Genomic DNA, 18,005 nt, shown 5'->3' on the forward strand with positions numbered 1-18,005 from the left:
AGGGTGCTATGGCCCTGCCTGCAGATAATACATTTGTATGAGCCCATTGTCTTTTGCTCATAACAGGATACCTATTTTCTATAAAGGAAAGGAATTGATGAAGAACATAAATTTATTTTTTAAATTTAAGAAGCTGAGAACTCCAAGGTTGAAGGGGACAGATAGGGAAGTTTTTCTTCTTGGTGGGAACTCTGCAGAGTCCGAGAGGTAGTAAAAAATGTCACATATCTAGAGAGCCAAGCTTTTTCATTCAGGTCTTTTTCCTTTTCTTGTAAATCCATGAGTTCCACATGAAGAGAGGTTAATCTCTGAATCCATGAAGGCATTGATCCACTCATGGAGGCAAAGCCCTTATGACCCAGCATCCTCGTAGAGTCCCCATGTTTCACTAATGCCAAATTGGTGATTAATTTTCCAACACTTCAAATTTGGGAGACATATTTAAACCATGACATCATTTTATTTATTTAAATAAAATAAGTCCGTGCTTAAAATCATGCTGGTCTATGCTAAAGAGCAGGCCGGATGGATTTCATTTGAGCTTAGGAGATATATAGAACCTAGACTAGCTAGGACAGAAAGTAAGCTTTCCCATTTAATCACTAATACTTAGAATTTACACAATAGGTTATTGTCTTTAGGAAAAGAGAAATAAACTCTTCATCTGAAACATTCCTGAAATATTCTCAACTACACTTTGTTTTGCATTAGGTCACAGAGATTACAATAACTTAAAAACTTAGAAATTAAGTATGCCAAGTTTATAAAATGTTAGATAGCTAAAACAACTGTTGCAAAACACAATAAACACAATGTCTAGGATCTATACAAAATACTTATATAGATACGACATATTCTTCATATAAATATGTGTGTCTATAAATGTAAAGAGAGATGCACAGGGAGAGTTGTAGATACTCGTGTTTAAAATCTAAAATAAACATTCACAAAAATTATAGTCATATTTGTTACTTCAGATTATTGGATGTAATTATAAATAAGGGTTTTGAAAGCTAACACACTTAGAAAAACGACGATACTCAGTAGACATTAACCATTAAAATTGTTTTAATAATAATATATAATAATATTGATTGTAATGATGATGAAATTATCATTTAACAAAACTACTGAGAGAACAGAAAAATTATTCTGTCAGAATGAAATATGTTAGATATCATTGATGGCAAACAAACACCTCTTTACCATCATACCAAATAATTAATTGGAATAACAGATAGTTCAGCTATCTCTTTCTTCCAGAACTCTGAGCTTCAGAAAAACTGAATTACTACCAATTTTAGTTTGGAATTAATAATCTTTTTGCAACGTTTTGTGGTAGCATGAATATGGAGCAATTCTGGCCAATAAAATGTTAGGAAAAGTCATAGAACAGAATGATTTATTTTCTGTTTGTAGTGGCTGAAACTACCCTTGCCATCTTGCCCGCATTTGGGCATGCAGCAAACACTGATAAAAGCAGGATAGAAAGAACCTGGTACTTTGATGGTACTTGATGAAATCATTGAGGCAGTGAATCAACCTGAAGGTCACTAATTCTTAGAAATTCTTAAGAAAGAGAATATACTTTTCTTAGAGTCTAGCCAATTTTGAATGACAGTTCTTATTTTGTGACAAAAGTATTCTAATTATCAGCAGAAAGAACTTAGTAAATTGAAGGTAAAATTAATTTAAGGGAAGAAAGAAAGGTGACGAATATGTACAATAGCCAGAGATGCGTAATAAACAATATTAATAAGCAACTAATTATAATGACATACAAAGGAGAGTAATACTGTCTAATTCCTGAAATTGGTATGAAAGAAAGAAACAAAATCAGAAGGAAAAAAAGAAATTGTAAAGGCATTCATAAGTGGACATGGAGAATAAAAAATAAACCCACAAAAGACAATGCAACATCATTAACCCCTAAGAAGAACACACCTGCATATTTCTTAACATAGTTTCCTTAAAATTACCGTAGGATAGAAATATACAGTATTTAAATTGTAGCATAACAAAAGAAGAAATATTTTCTCTGGCATCTTATTCAGAATAGCATAATGTATGATTAGCAGCCTTAAAAAGTATTCTTTGTGTTAGCAAGAACAAACTCCTTTCTCACAAACACCAAGCAGGTGACAATAGAGTCAGGAAGAAAATGCTTCATTCCTATTTTAAGAAAACCATGATGATGTGAAAGTACCAGCCAAGTTCAACACAAGAAATATTGGAACTAACGCTACTCACAAGGACTCAAAAATTATACCTGATGGGTCTGGAGGGTCTTTGTGTTTTTTCAGTGAGCTATGCAAGTCTGCAGAATGAAAAGCTGGTATTTAAAACTTTCAAACTAATTATTGATAATGTTCAGGGTAAAATCTGCCTGACCAAGTTCTGTGATGTTTTTACGTATGAACACATATAGAAACATCTATATACATAGACGTCATGCATTTATATGACTGGTTTTGACATCTTAAGAAACCCTCTATCTACTGGAGAGCACATCTTTCATAGACACACCAATCACCCTAGACTGTATCATCCTAAATATCCACGTCTATCCCCCCAGGCAAATATCACTGTTACAATAAATCATTTCAGGGCCAGTTACCAGGCAACTGGAGACCACAGTCTGCTGTAAGTATTCAAACTAGCTAATGCTGAAGTCATTCCTCAGACCTATCTTGATTTGCTTCTATAAACCGCAGTAAAGGCTTCGCCTTGCACTTTGTTTTTGCCTACACCATGCTGCTGTTTCCCCTGAGCATAACAAGGTGTGGCCATTTCTATTGGAAATATATGTGAGATAGAAAAGACTTGCCAATCAATTAAGTATATTTAAAATTACTTGAAATATGTAGAAACATAAAGTTTTACCAGTATTTAATAAATAATATCAATTAATTATGTTCCTGGAAAAATTAAGATATTTCAGTTATAGAAACATTTTTTTAAAAGCTATTATATGACTCGAGAGGTAATACAAAATATGCTCATTATGAATAAATAAATATGATTGCAGAGCAAAAATACTATCAAAAAGAACCAAAAGAAATTTCTGGCAGTGCAGGTATTTCAGTGGGTAGGGTGCTGGCCACGTACACCGGGGCAGGCAGGTTCGAACCTGGCTGGGGCCTGCTAAGTAACAATGACAACTGCAACAAAAAATACCTGGGCATTGTGGTGGACACCTGTAGTCCCAGTTACTTGGAGGCTGATGCAAGAGAATTACTTCAGCCCAAAGTTAGAGGTTGTTATGAGCTGTGATGCCACAGCACTCTACTGAGGGCAACAAAGTGAGACTCTATCTCAAAAAAAAAAAAAAAAAAAAAGAACCAAAAGAAATTTCTAGAATTGAGGAACACATGCTTGACACAAATAATTCAGAGTATGAGTTTAATTGTACACTAGAAAAGAGTAAAGCAAATGTCAATTAGTTTGTAGATAGATCAATAACAATTGTGCAAAATAATCACCAGAGAAAATAAAATAAAGATACAGAAATAAAAGACCAAGCGTTAGTGATATAAGTGATAATATAGAAATATAACTTGCTTATAATTGAAATGAGTAAAGTAGAAGGAAGAATAGCATAAAGCACAAAATATGAACACATGGAGTCAGAAGAGAAAGAAAATGTACTGGGTTTTAAACTATATTAAATAAGATAATTTAATGTCTTATTTAATGTCATGACATTTTTTGACATGAAAAACAAATAGGTAAATGAAAAGGATAATAGCACAAAAAAATAAACTCAGAAGTAGATTGAAAATTGATTTGGTCATTTTGAACATTTGGAGAGAAGATACCATATAATTAGTTACTCTTAGAGGGGGAAGTAAATAAATGTTAAAGACAGGAAGAAAAAGCAAACACATGATATATGTATATATTACTAAGTTTATATATATATATATCTCTCTAAAATTATTTTTATCAGTGCATTTGATGCAAATGTGTTTGAACCCATACTTCAGAGAAAATAGATTGGTGACTATAACTATATTAAAAGTACAAATTTAATTTTTGAAAAGAAAATCCAAAGATAGAGAAAACTATCTTTAAATTGGTGAAATTTTATTTGCCATGTAAACTCCTCTGAGTCAAAGAATAAGATGAAATAAAATCTATGTTACTTAGGAGGAAACACAATTGTCCTTACTTTATAATAATACAAGGGCTGTCTGGAATACTGTTTTTCATAGTATATGGCTGGATACTTTCTGGACAGCCCTTGTATATTTTAACTTCATTTTTAGAATGCAAATTAAAACCACAATGGCACAATTTCATACTGAAGAGAATAATGAAATCTAAGGTCAGCCTAAGAAATTTGTTTTCCAGAGGGACCTACTTACATTTGGTCATAATAATTTTTAAAATTTAGGATCATAAATTTGGACAAGAGGAGGATGTGAGTAGGAACGGCTGATTTTCAGGGGGTTTAAGTTACTGTTAGTAGTAACTGAAGTGGTAGTATGAAATGGATATGTAACAGAGGTTAATCTTAAAAAAGCATGTTTCATGGCTTATGGTAAGATCACTTAAACTCCTAGTGTTTATAGATTTGAAAGAAGTTTCAAGGTTTGTATAGTGAAAATTTAAATCATTGTAGAAATGTGAGTGCTTTTGTTTCATTTCAAAGAAAAAAATTCAATTAATGACTGACTATTAATATGCCTAGGGAAAATTTAATTAATTTTTTATAGTGCTTAACTAATAATTCTTTGAAAATCAGTCTGCTAATTTATTATTTTTATTGAGATGGATAATCTTTTAATGTATAGATTTATAAATATTTAATAGAGTTATAAAACCTTGCATTAACAAAGCCTAATGCAGCAATCCCTCTCTTTGCCTGAAGTAGACCTTCACTTATTTAAGGATGTTGTTCCTCCGAGATGTGTAAAATTCAGCTCAGAATACACTGGCTCATAATTAGCCCTGCCCCAGGCTGTTAAGAACAGGTCAATTTCCTTCATATACCATCCAACTCACATGCTTTACTTTTTTTTTTTTAATGAACTATGTTATTAAGTCAAGAGACTAGACAAGTCTTTTATTTTAATAGAGATGCTATTTAACTCCAAATCACATATTTATGTGCAGAAAGCCAAGTTCAAAGTAGAGAGGTTTCAACCATGACCAACCAATAGGTAACCAACATATTACTGGACCCTTATAGAGATGCTTCCTTTATCTACCATTTAATCTAACATGGCCAAAGTTTCTATCTCAACCCAGGGCAGAAGGATCACCACCTACACTGATAACTTTATAGTCTTTCAATACACAAAAATGCATGGCTTCACTTTGAAGATTGCTGGAATCGTGATTTCCCATGGCTATAAAACTTTGTCAGGTCAGAAGTTATTAGATGTGATTGTGACCACATTCCAGAGTTTCTGGACTAAAAAGACAGCTCAGGTCCATGTGGCACAGCATCTCACCACATAGGTTACATTCTTCAATATATTTATTTTATTTAACTTACACATTTCATTTATTTATAAATAGTCTAATCTTTATCATCCAAAATGAGTATCACAAAAAGACTGCTAAAATATTAACTATTTTAAATTTTAAAAATATTTTATACTGTCTAATAATTGCTTTGAATAGCATATAATAATTCTATACAAAAATTCAAATACTATTATAAAATAAAAAAATTCTTTATAAAAATAAAATTGTTATTATTTGTCAATTAAAATAACTTAACATGGGAGTCTGTATTGTTAAAAGCATTTAGAAAACTGTGACCATCTATTATGTTCTTCTTGAGTTTGTGCTCATAGTTCTATTAAAAATTACTTACTTTCTATGCAACATTAAATGCTTTATTAACCCTAAAATAAAAGTTTAAAAAATCTGATATTTCAATTTTTAAATAACTGAATCTTTTAAAATTGTTACTTTGAATGCACTGATTGAAAAGCGAAATAGAATTAATGGAATTTGCGTATGAAAATCTAACAATGCTGATATATCATTATCTTTTAATAGTACGTGAAGTTTATGTGAAGTTTTTCTTCTGCTCATTAAGTAAATTAAGTAATGTCTATTGTTTTATTTTTCTTATATGTACAAGAAAAGCTTGAACTGAAAGCGAGGAAAATTAACTGGAATGAAATATCTCAGAGACAATGCTTTGTGAATCAAATTGCTATCTATGACACAGTGATACTAACCAGTACATAGTAGGTGCTGCTTCAGGATAGCAGGTTTGTACGTCTGCAGAGAGACGTGTGTCGACCTTATGTTTGTATCATGAATGTTGACGAATACTATGTGAAGTTTTACACTTATTATAACGTTAGGAAATAGAAACTTAATATAGGCTTTTAAAATAAACACATGCTCTTGTGTTTTTTCTTTTATTTTACTTGTGACACAGTTGTTGCAAAATTACAAAGCCATAGCAGAGAATAAAGCAAATATATTTTTTAACCAGATGATAAATGACAATACCACTAAAACAAAACATCTTTGTAGCTACCACCTTCATTCTAGGCTAGAGCTGCTCACCTCTATTTTCCCACACTCATAGTCAGCATAAATAAGTAATAATTTCTCCCAAGTTGCCCATTGACGCATTTTCTATTGGCCTGAATATTTTATTCATCTGGATGTCCACACAGCATGAGGGCAGGATTAAGTGACTGGACTGCCACCGAGTATTGCTGCAAAATGGAAAGGAGAGAGCTGTCATTTGAGCTTATTCAGAAAGCACACTGTCAGAGAAGAGGGGTGGAGACTGATTGAATATGAAAAAAAAGAAAGGACAGGAGAAAGTTGACAGATCATCTCTGATCATCTTTCAGGTGTGGCAATGTGTAATATACTCTGATCCTGGGACGTGTGTCTCATGTACTGTTAAATGAGTTCCTGCAGATGTTAGAAACACAAATAGAGGTCCCTGAAGCATAATTCCAGTTTATTGTATTGAAATATAGAACAATTCTTATTATTTTAAGTCTAGAAAAAATACTAAATACAAAAGGGGGCTTGGATTTCTAGTAAGTGTGTCATTTAACCAAGTGTGTCGTGGTTAAATTATGTGATGTTTTCCCCATTTTAGACTCTGAACCACATAATCCATCTTAAAGGGTAAAGGAATCCATCTTTTACTGTGAGCGATTAAATCCCATTATCATTAAGTTTTATCTTTAAAACTTTCACTTAATTTTTACTTTAGGCTTGCTGAGGAAACGAAAGCACTATTAAATCTCTATAATTATCACTTAATAAAAATTATTGGTCCAATTATAAAATCAAACTTAAAGGTTCATATGTAGAAATGAATAAATATACTAGTTAAAGGTCTCTTTTTTATTGAGGTGTATTATCTGCAAACCAACATCTGAATTATTAATTTTACTTTGATTCTTTATTCTTCTATTATGTTAAGTGAGTTTTGTATACTTAGTAATTTTTATGTTTTCTTAAGATCCTGTGAACAGTGTTGATACCTAAAAGACACCAATAGGCAGATATTTAAGTACTTCAATTTTTTCCCTAGAAATTCTCAATTGAAAAAGAATTAAGAGAATTTAATCCTTACATATCACTGAGCAAATACACACACACCTTCAGACACGCGTGTGCTTGCACAATATTAGTATCCTTTAATTTTTTTTAAAGTGAGAAACTAATGATAGAAGTTTATGATATTGTAACAGATGAAGATGAAGAAAAGTACTGAAGACCAAAGAATCTGAAGCTATTCTTCTATATCTGAAGACATATTATACAAAGATTCAGAAATACCCACTATCAAATAAGAAATGAGTCTCAGTCGCATGTAATCTTGGAAAGAAAAAAATATATATTACATATAACATTGGTTACAAGGGTTTTGATGGCACAACTTATCATGAATTTGATTCAGGGTAAGATATGAAGTTCTGTGATAGTAAATAAACTAAAAGTTCACAGGTTCTGCTTCCAAATCCATAATATTGAAGTTATGGAAATTAGATAACATTTCAGATTTTTAGAGCAGATTTTGTAGAGTGGTTTTCAGAACTTTAAACTTTCCTTTAGAAACATCAACATTCTTTGCCAGTCTATGCCAATTCATGAACCTTACCACATAAATCAATGTCATAAAAACTCAAAAAAAAAAGTATTACAGTTAGTGTTTTTAAAAAGTTAAATATGCCAATTGTGTGATTTTTAGAATACCATTAAAAGTGACAATCCTTATTAATAAAGAATTAAGTTGTAAACTGTTATTCTAACATTTAATGCCTAGAATTATACATTTCTTTGTAAAATAACAAATATGATTTTTTAGAAAGGAATTCATAAAATAGCTAATTTCAGCCTTCTAAAAAATTACCTAATGATTTATGAGATAAAAGTCTTTTAAACTTGAGATATTTATCTTCTTTTTAGTTGTATTATTTATTCTTATTTATAGTCTAGCAGATATCATAGTTTTTATCTTCTTTTTAGTTGTATTATTTATTCTTATTTATAATGATTATGGTCTAGCAGATATCATAGTTTATGTGAGTCATTAATAGACATTTACTAAGCAAATTATTGAATCAGCAAAGGTACTAGTCAGTATTTAACTCATAATACTAAATGTTCAGAAATGCTAATATCAGATTAAATGGAATTTTAGAAAAAGATGATACAGCTAAATTTACACATATAAGGAACTTTTATTTTTTCTGAAATTATATTTTACCCATCACTATTATTAAAATAACTTTTCTCCTGAAAGTATGCTTAATATAATTTATATATTTTTTTCTACATTAAAATAGTTGCCAAAAGTTTATTTCATTATGAAATATACAATAATACTGGCAGTAAAACACATAGAATAAAATTAATAATGTCAGTGGCAACTTTACACATATTATGAATTCTTAATAAACCTTTCAAAATGATGACTAAGCATAAACATACCATACTTATTTCCAATGGTACAGGCAATCTCTGAGTTACAAACATCTGACTTACATACAACTCACACTTATGAATGTGGGCTATTATAGGTCAGAGGCAAAGGTACTTCTTCCAACTGACATACAAATTCAACTTCAGCACAAAACCTACAGAACCTATCTTGTTCATAACTCTGGGACCACCTGTACCTAATTTTTATTCATAGTATTTAGTGTGTACTTATATTACAATAAAAAAGCTTCAATATACTATCACTACTCAGTTGCGCATTTGTACTCTTTAAAACAGTCATATTTTGAGTTATTTTAGAACATTTCATTCACAGAGGCTGCTGCCTGGAAAAGACTAAGCAATTGGAAAATGCTTATTAAATATTTTCTCTATTAAAATGCCAATCAATCAAATCAAGAGTCCATTTTACCTTATTATTCTATACTATTTCACAGGGCAGGTACCTGTGAAATATTGAATGAAAATAAAATGATTAAGTTGATCAGTAAAAAAGATGTCAACAGAAAATAACCACAGGATTTGACCTTGAAAGTCCTCCATTACAAAAATGACGGCAATTTCAATGAAAGTGCAGAGACAGAAACTTCGAAAGAGTGGCTCCAAAAAATGAGGTCAACATGAGAAGACAATAATAAACAATGACTTAAATAAACGTTCTTCTAATCTAGTAAAATCCAAAGGTAATAAATATATCAGTCATATCGTAACACCAAGGGCATTCTTTGTGCCTTCTGCATGGTACACGTTCAAAATAACATTTTCACATACAATATGATTTATTTATCTGCCTTTTTACTAATGGAGTTGGAGGAATGAAACAAAGAATTGCTTTTTTTTTTTTTGCTTTGACAACCTATTCCTGGTTGATGTCTATCATAGGGTTAGGGACTTTAAAATACTTTCAGTCATAAATTGATTTCTCTTCTAATACTAACCAGTATTTTTATTTATTACACATATTTTTCTGTTGTAAAATTGATATTATTAAACAATATTTAAATATAAGCACTCTATATATCCATTTTCTTTTCTTTTCTTTATAGACAGAGTCTCACTCTGTGTAGAGTGCTGAGGCATCACAGCTCACAGCAACCTCAAACTCTTGGAATTAAGCTATTCTCTTGCCTCATCCTCCCAAGTAGCTGGTACTACTGGCACCTGCCACAACACCCAGCTAGTTTTTGTTGCAGTTGTCATTGTTGTTTAGCTGGCCCAGGATAATATTCAAACCTGCCAGCCTCAGTGTATGTGGCTGGCACCATAACCACTGTGCTATGGGTGCCAAGTCAATCTATATAAATTTCTATATATTTTTGTTCTTGTTACTTTTATGAACTTTTCCTTTGCCCTTCTTTTTTTATAATGCACATTTTTAGTATGATGCTTTTAAACTGAAAAGAAAAAACTAAAATTAAGGTTATAGATTCTAAATCTGGTGATGTATTCTAATAAGTTTATTATGTAACATAATAAGTAGTTTTATCCATGATTATAAGAATTATGTAATTTTTTAAATGTAGCTTTATTATTTTTGCATCATTAATGATTTATTGAAAATATTTTTGCATTAAATTAGGAAATCTGAGTTGTAAAATATTCATGTAGAGGTATGTGCAATTCTTTTAAATATTCTGTTACATGGAAGTATACATATTTATCAGTGTTATAATACCCAACATAATATATTGGTAATTGGAACTTTTCATTTTATAATCCTAAAATCTAGAGGCTTTATTATTGATATTAACAAAGTATTATGATATTATAAAGTAGTCAATTAGTGGACTATTTTCTGAAGTCTATACAAAGGTTACTAGCAGCATGTACAAACTATAGTGTGATGTTTTCAGGAGCATTCTACCGCAGTAGAAGTTTCTAGTGCATTAATATACTCACTATTAATGAAAATAAGAGAATGTGATAAAGTTAAACCAAAACAATCAAATTTTCTTTCTCAATTGAGAAAGTACACTACCAAGATATCATGGGATATAGAACGTTCATCCTTCAAAACTGCAGGAACATTAAATATACACAGGAAGGCAAGCAGGGCAATACATGATCTTTGTTTATTTTGTTTTGCTTTGGGTTTTATAGTTTGCATTTTAACTAGAATGACAAATCACATTCAATTGATATCATTCTAGTTTTTAAAATAACTACAAGTTATTTTTAATACTTTCATCCTTCTCAAAATAAAAAAAAAGATTAGTATCCAGCAATGTACCCTGAGAATACAATCAATAATGAACAAGCACTCCAAGATATATTTACGTATATGCACAATAGATAATTCTATTAACTTTTCTTGCAAAAATATTTTAAGTAATACTGAGTTTCTTCCTTGTTGGATCATACTATTAATTTTAGAAAAATAATAAGGTTGTATATTTCAGCTAATAAGTAGACAAAAAATGGTAGGATGATATTATTTAGCGTCATTTGTCATAGAGGTCTCAATGTTCAACCTCAACTCTATTAGAGAGAACTGAAGGGTCAAGAATGATGAGAACTGAGACTAAAGCATTAGTTTAATAGTAGTGGATGTCACAAGTGTCCTTCCCAAGTGCAGTATCAGTGAAGCAATGAAAATGCCAGCCTCATTTATATTGGTTGAAAAAAAGAAAAGCTACAGGAAGTGAGTTTGGATCACACATATAGGAAGGTTTTTGTTTCTGTTATTGTGGTCGTAGCTGCTGTTTTTTGTTTGTAAAGGGAAGGAGAAAAAAATAGGGCAAAGAAAGGCAAAGATTGGTCCTGAACATTATTTAAAGATAAAAAATAAATAACTTTTAATTGAATTGAATGCAAGTTTCTATTTGGGTTATAGATATTAAGGGTTGTAGGCGGAGCCATAGCTGGCAGTGTTCAGAGACAGGGGTGATCAGAATCAAAATTGTAAGAAGCAGTTAATGGTGTAAATGTGGATGGGAATGGTTGAGCTGGTGTAAAAGACAGGAGCGCAGAATAAAGCAATGTCGAGGAACTGAGACGCTAAGATATTAGTAAAATTATTGATGTGACTGCAATCAACACAGGGGAATAGTGTTAAAAAGAGAGGGAGTATACCCAATGTTAAAATTTTAAAATTTATTATTATAGTATTTATATAAAAGCAATAAACTTATGTTTTTCAAACAACTTTCCTGGTTTTAATATTAGTATGCTGAATTATTTAAATATGGTAGTAAAGATACCATGCTTTGGCTACACTTTACTGTGCCATTTAACATCTGATTGTAGTATCCCTTTGTTAGTATACAGAGGTAAAAGAATATAAATAGTAGTAATTGCTCACTTATTCTTTGGAATAAGGGGTTAACTTTTCCTTCTGCCTGAATATTGAGACATGAGTGTTCTCCTGGGATGTTTCATAATTCTCCTGCCATTGATGTCCCAGAAGTATTGTTAAATAGAAGTTAACCAGGCAGCACCTGGGGCTCAAAGGAGTAGGGCGCTGGCCCCATATGCCAAAGGTGGCAGGTTCAAACTCAGCCCCAGCCAAAAAAAGAAAAAAAGCTTCAAAAAGTTAACCAAAGAAACTAATACCACCAACTAAACTTTCAACTGTAATCTTTATGTAAAATAGGCTATAATAGTTCAATTTCTATCAGCACTAGAGTTCTAAGGTTTCATTACTTAATTTTTAAAATTAAATTTGTATCCATCCAAGAAAAACAATCACAGCAATATTCAAAAGCCAATCAAGATTTCTTGAATACATGTTTGCTGATAAAGTAAATTTTTTCTATAGATAACATACATTAAAAAATTAGACTCTGTTTCTAATGTAATTTCAGTTCAAATTATAAATATATATTTTTATTGCACTGTTATTTTAAATAGTAAATGAAATAATTTCTGCAATAAATAATCTAAATTTTACCTCCACTATATTTTGTATAATAAAGTGAACATAAGATTGTAAGACATTTTTCCCAAACATATTTCATTAGCCATTTATTTGTATTTTTAATTTTTAAAATTTATTTATTTATTTATTTATTTATTTTAAATATGGAATGCATCATGAACTTGCGTATCATCCTTGCACAGGGGCCATGCTAATCTTCTCTATATCATTCCAATTTCAGTATACGTGCTGCCGAGCAAGCACTCATTAGCTGTTTACTCGTTGTTCTCTTTTTTCTCATTATATTATTTTATAGATTAATAGCTCACAGATAATTAGGACCATTTCTATTTTTCCCTATATAATAAGGGATATAGCACTCACATGAAAAAAAATATACGAGGTAGTAAGTAAAATTCTACGGTGACCTAAGTAGGAAAGAAAGAAAGACAATCTTACACTTTTTGAAATAAAATCTGTTTTATACCAATATTCATTTATTTTAGCACCTGATGATATTATAATATATTTCTTGATTGGAATGCAGGAATTATCCAATTTAAGTAAAAGCATACGACAATTATCATTAAGCATTTAATTTCTATTTAAAATCATGCTAATAAAAATGTAGGTTATATATTTGTGGGTTTGTATATGTGGATTCACACATATGAAAAGGGAAAAAGGTTGATATTGCTACAAAAACATCCAAGTGTACAAGCTAAAGATAAACAGTACAGTGACAAGTATTTTGTATCATTCATTGTCAAGTCTGCCTTGGCTACAGCATCCCATTAAAAGTCATATAAATTATTGTCCAGTTTTACTTCAATGGTTGGAAATAAATTACCTGAGCATCTCTTGTGGATTAAGTTATCTCTGTGCATACATATCAATCATGCCAAAAGAAACCAAATTACCCCCCGAATGCTCATAGACCCATATTCTTCATTCATAATAACACACATTTCATCTACAGACATTTAATAGTGTAGTGCAGTTAATATGTTTCAAAGATGACCCTATAACACTCAGGATTATTAACTACAACAGATCTGAACAGCAATTCAAGGCTGCTAGTTTCTTGGCAGTATAGTAGATCATTTTAATTCAAGATATACCTGATATGTTTCAGCTGCTCTCTACTTTAAAAGGCAATTTCCTCTTACCTCCCCCTCCCTTTTTCAGGACTAACAAAGAGTCAGAATGTTATGGTAACTTTAGTTAGTGTAGCTATGCAGTGTTTAAATCTGTCCTGGTTTAAATGTATCTTTAGATACTTACAATGTCTTTTCTAGTACATGTTCCAATTTTAAAATCCACAGAATTAGTTTTGTAAAGGCATTATTGCAAAACTTCTTTTTTTTTAAATTTTGAGACAGGGTCTTACTAAGTATTCATAGTAAGTAACCTTCCTTACTATGTTTGAGGGCTGTGGCCTCACAGCTCACAGCAACCTCAAGCAATTGGGCTCAAGCAATTCTCTTGCCTCAGCCTCCCCAGTAGCTGGCTCCCCACAACACCTGGCTTTTTTTTTTTCTTTGAGACAGGGTCTAGCTCTTTCTCAGGCTGGTCTTGAACTCCTGAGCTCAGACAAACTACCCACCTCAGCCTCTCAGAGTGCTGGGAAAACAGGCATGAACCACCTCTGTGCCCGGAAAACTCTTTACATAACATGTAATTCATCTATCGGGTACAATGTAGGGGTATACTGCATGCTTCCTGGGCGAAGGACTCAACTGCAACTGGGACTTCACCTTATAAATGCAAACAGTGTAACCTAATAGCATGTACCCTCATGTACCCTCAATGAATCCCAAAGAATAATGAAACAAACAAAAAAATAATTCAGCTATAACTTTGCAACTGAATTTCATTCATAACTGCTATAATTAGACTGAACTGAATATTGCAGGAAAAAAAATTACACAAAATCAAAAAAACACACAAAACAATAGCCCCTTTGTGTATGATACACTATCAAATCAAATGAAGTATCTCTATATATACAAGGGACCCTAAAAGTCAACACTAAAGTCACCATTTGTTGGGAAACTGGGAAATTGCAGCTAAGTGTGTCTTTATCTACAAAATTTTCGTTACAAAGTTTCACAAAAGGTGACCAACATGTAGGGAATATTTTGTAACTATTAACATGAATTTGGTTTATAATTGTGTAAATCCTATTTTGAATGTTTAAAGATGCATCTTTTTATATTTCAATCATTCTAAAAAGAACTAAATCTAAAACTGATACTAAATTATGTCCACCAGCAATTACAAAGAATAATTTGTGAGGAAAGGTGTGAACTTATTTAGCTAGGTGGAGTAAACTGTCCTCAAATGTAATCAGTGATTATATGTATTATGCTCAGAGAGTTTAAACCAACAGCGGTACCAATCAAATGTGAGTCTTTTGTTGTTGTTACTGTTATCACCACATGCTTGTAATTGTAAACAACATTAGTAATAAAATATTTCTCAATAACAAGGTAGTTAGGTTTTGGCAATTAAAGTAAATTCATTTCTTTAATGTGTGTGCACATGTGTGTGTATGTGGCATACATGTGACTTTAGATATAATAATAATAAATAAAATATGGAAGTGATTATGGACAAGACAAAATGAACATGAAATTTTGATGTCTGAAGTTGATACTAATAATCCTGAAGGCTATAACAGATCAAAATCACCAGTGCCCAATGGTTAACGATTAAAGGTAAACCAGTGAAATCTCTAAAACTGTAGAAGACTAATGTACAAATTTTGGCTTTCACATGTAGAAAAGAAAAATGGTGTGTTTCAGCATAAGTTTGAGCTTGCAAAATTAATAAAAACATTTTTATTTAACTTTTTTTCCCTCTTACATTATAAAAAAAGTTTTTATAAATTCATATATTCCTCCAACAGTTAAGGTGGAGATTTCCCTTTTTACTTAACATGTTGTTCATATTAAATATAATAAAAATTAATTGAATTTGTTCTTGGTCTTGAGTCTCTCAATTTCACACAGGAATATAATATAAAAGCTGAGAGATTTATAGATTTATATCACTTAGACCTCTTTGTGCATCACATTAATTTTGGATGAATAATGCATTGCAAAGCATAACGATATAGTTATTTATATTGTTGCTGCAGTGACTCATATAGGAAAAATTAGAAACAATTTAAAACCTCAGTATATGTCACCCTTTGATAATGACATTTGTGTAATACATAATGTAATATCTCATGTATAGAGATAATGTTCTTAATCAAACAAATAGGTGTATATACAGCTTGGGAAAGTGATTCATAAGATTTTGAAAGGTAGATATAGTAGAAGCTCCATAGTTGACCACCTCTCTACGTTGACCACCTCCTTAAGTTGACCTGAGTTTCATAGACCAGACATCTACCACATGTAGTCAATGGAAGTTCCACACTTTGACCACCTCTGAGTGTAGACCAGTTTTGTTAGTCTCCTGGGTGGTCAACTTACAGAGGTCAGCCCGTTGTGGAAAAGAGAAAGTAAGAGAATCCACACACTGAATTAAATCTTTAGAGGGAAACTATCACAGTCCGATACGCTCTATTTTCTAACACACACATCTCAGCAGCATGTGAGGCACATAATTCCTCCTTTTTTATTACTAACACCACCATTCCACAGACTCAAGAATTTACATCTCTATTAATGGATAACTGAATTACTTTGTTTTTACTTTTTATGCAACAAAAAAATGCTGTGGTGATTTGGCTTTTGCACGGTCACTTCCACGGGTTCTTCCTGGAAGTAGAATTGCTGACTGACATGGTATGTAGCGTTCTGGTGTTTGGGAAAATGTTTTCAAAATTACGTTCCAACAAGCAGTGTGGGAGAGTGCCGATTTTCTACCAGCAGTGGCAATCAAGATCATAGTTTTAAAATATTAGATACAAAATTCCTGTGATTTGGTATGTGATTTTAATTAACAGCAATGTTTTTCCTTTTCAAAATATATAATCACTGTGATTTCTGTTTATATAACTGGTAGGCGACCTTTCCTCAATTTCAAACACACTAGTTTTTTCTTACTGATTTTAACAGACTTCTCTGTAAATACCTCATATCCTTCACTTATGTTGAAAATATATTTCCATATTTCTTCAGACATTGATTATATTTCGGGTAATACTACCATTTATTTACTTTTGCCATAAAGCTGTTATTCAGTTTGATGGTGTCAATTATATTATTTTATTCTTTCATTTGCTTATTTTTCCTGTAATTGCATTCAAATAAATGTATTCTCAAACTGACATTTTTTCTTTATTGACTTTTAAACCTTGTTATTAAAATCTGACCCTCCATAGTTTTATACTTTGAACTTTCATATTAATTCTTATATTTCATGTAATATATGCAATACAGACTTACGGTGTTTATAGTGCTTTACTTTACTGCAACTCACAGATACTATGCTTTTTTTTTTTTTTTTTTTTTGCAAATTTTGGGTTTGTAGAAAACATGTTAAGAAAGTTAATGGCACTATTTTTCCAACAGCATGTGCTCACTTCATGTTTCTGTGTCACGTCTGCATTTTTGCAATATTTCAAACTTTTTATTTAATATTATATCTACTATGGTGATCTGTGTTCTGTGCTCTTTTATGTTACTGCTGTGATTGTCTGGGGCACCATCAGGTGTTTGGGGCACCTATGTAAGACAGTAGGCACAGTTTATGGATTAATATTGTGTGTGGTATGACTGCTCCCATCTCTCTCCTTCTTCTTGAGCCTTCCTATTCCCTAAGATACAACACTATTGAAATTCAGTGAATAAATAAACCTACAATGGTTATTTTACGTACTTCAGTGAAAGAGCTGCCTATCTTTCATTTTAAACCAAAAGCTAAAAGTAATTAAGCTCCATGAGAAAGGTAAGCTAAAAGACAACGTAGGCCAAAGCTTCTGTGCCAAAGAGTTAGCCAAACTGTGAGCGCAAAGGAAGACTTTTGAAGGAAATTACAAGTGCTTCTCTAGTGAATGTAAGAGCGATAAGAAAGCAAAATGCCCTTATTGCTGATATACAGGAATTCTAGTGATATGAATTGAAGATCAAACCAGCCACAATATTTCCTTAAGCCAAGCCTAATCCAGACCAAGGCCCTAACTCTTTAGCTCTTTCATTAGGAAGAGGAAATTGCAGAAGAAAAGTTTGAAGCTAGCAAACAAACCATT

The 18,005-nt window shown here is 31.5% G+C and overlaps 1 non-coding gene across 1 annotated transcript; it reads right to left on the minus strand.

The window, feature by feature from the left end:
- Positions 1–12,957: 12,957 nt before the first annotated feature.
- On the minus strand, positions 12,958–13,063 carry LOC111725425. Its single transcript, XR_002773491.1, has one exon. It is a non-coding gene; the product is annotated as a U6 spliceosomal RNA (small nuclear RNA).
- Between the last annotated feature and the right edge of the window lie 4,942 nt (positions 13,064–18,005).

This window comes from Otolemur garnettii, unplaced genomic scaffold, assembly GCF_000181295.1.
Source record: "Otolemur garnettii isolate 467f Iridium unplaced genomic scaffold, OtoGar3 scaffold00040, whole genome shotgun sequence".
Classification (NCBI taxonomy): domain Eukaryota; kingdom Metazoa; phylum Chordata; class Mammalia; order Primates; family Galagidae; genus Otolemur; species Otolemur garnettii.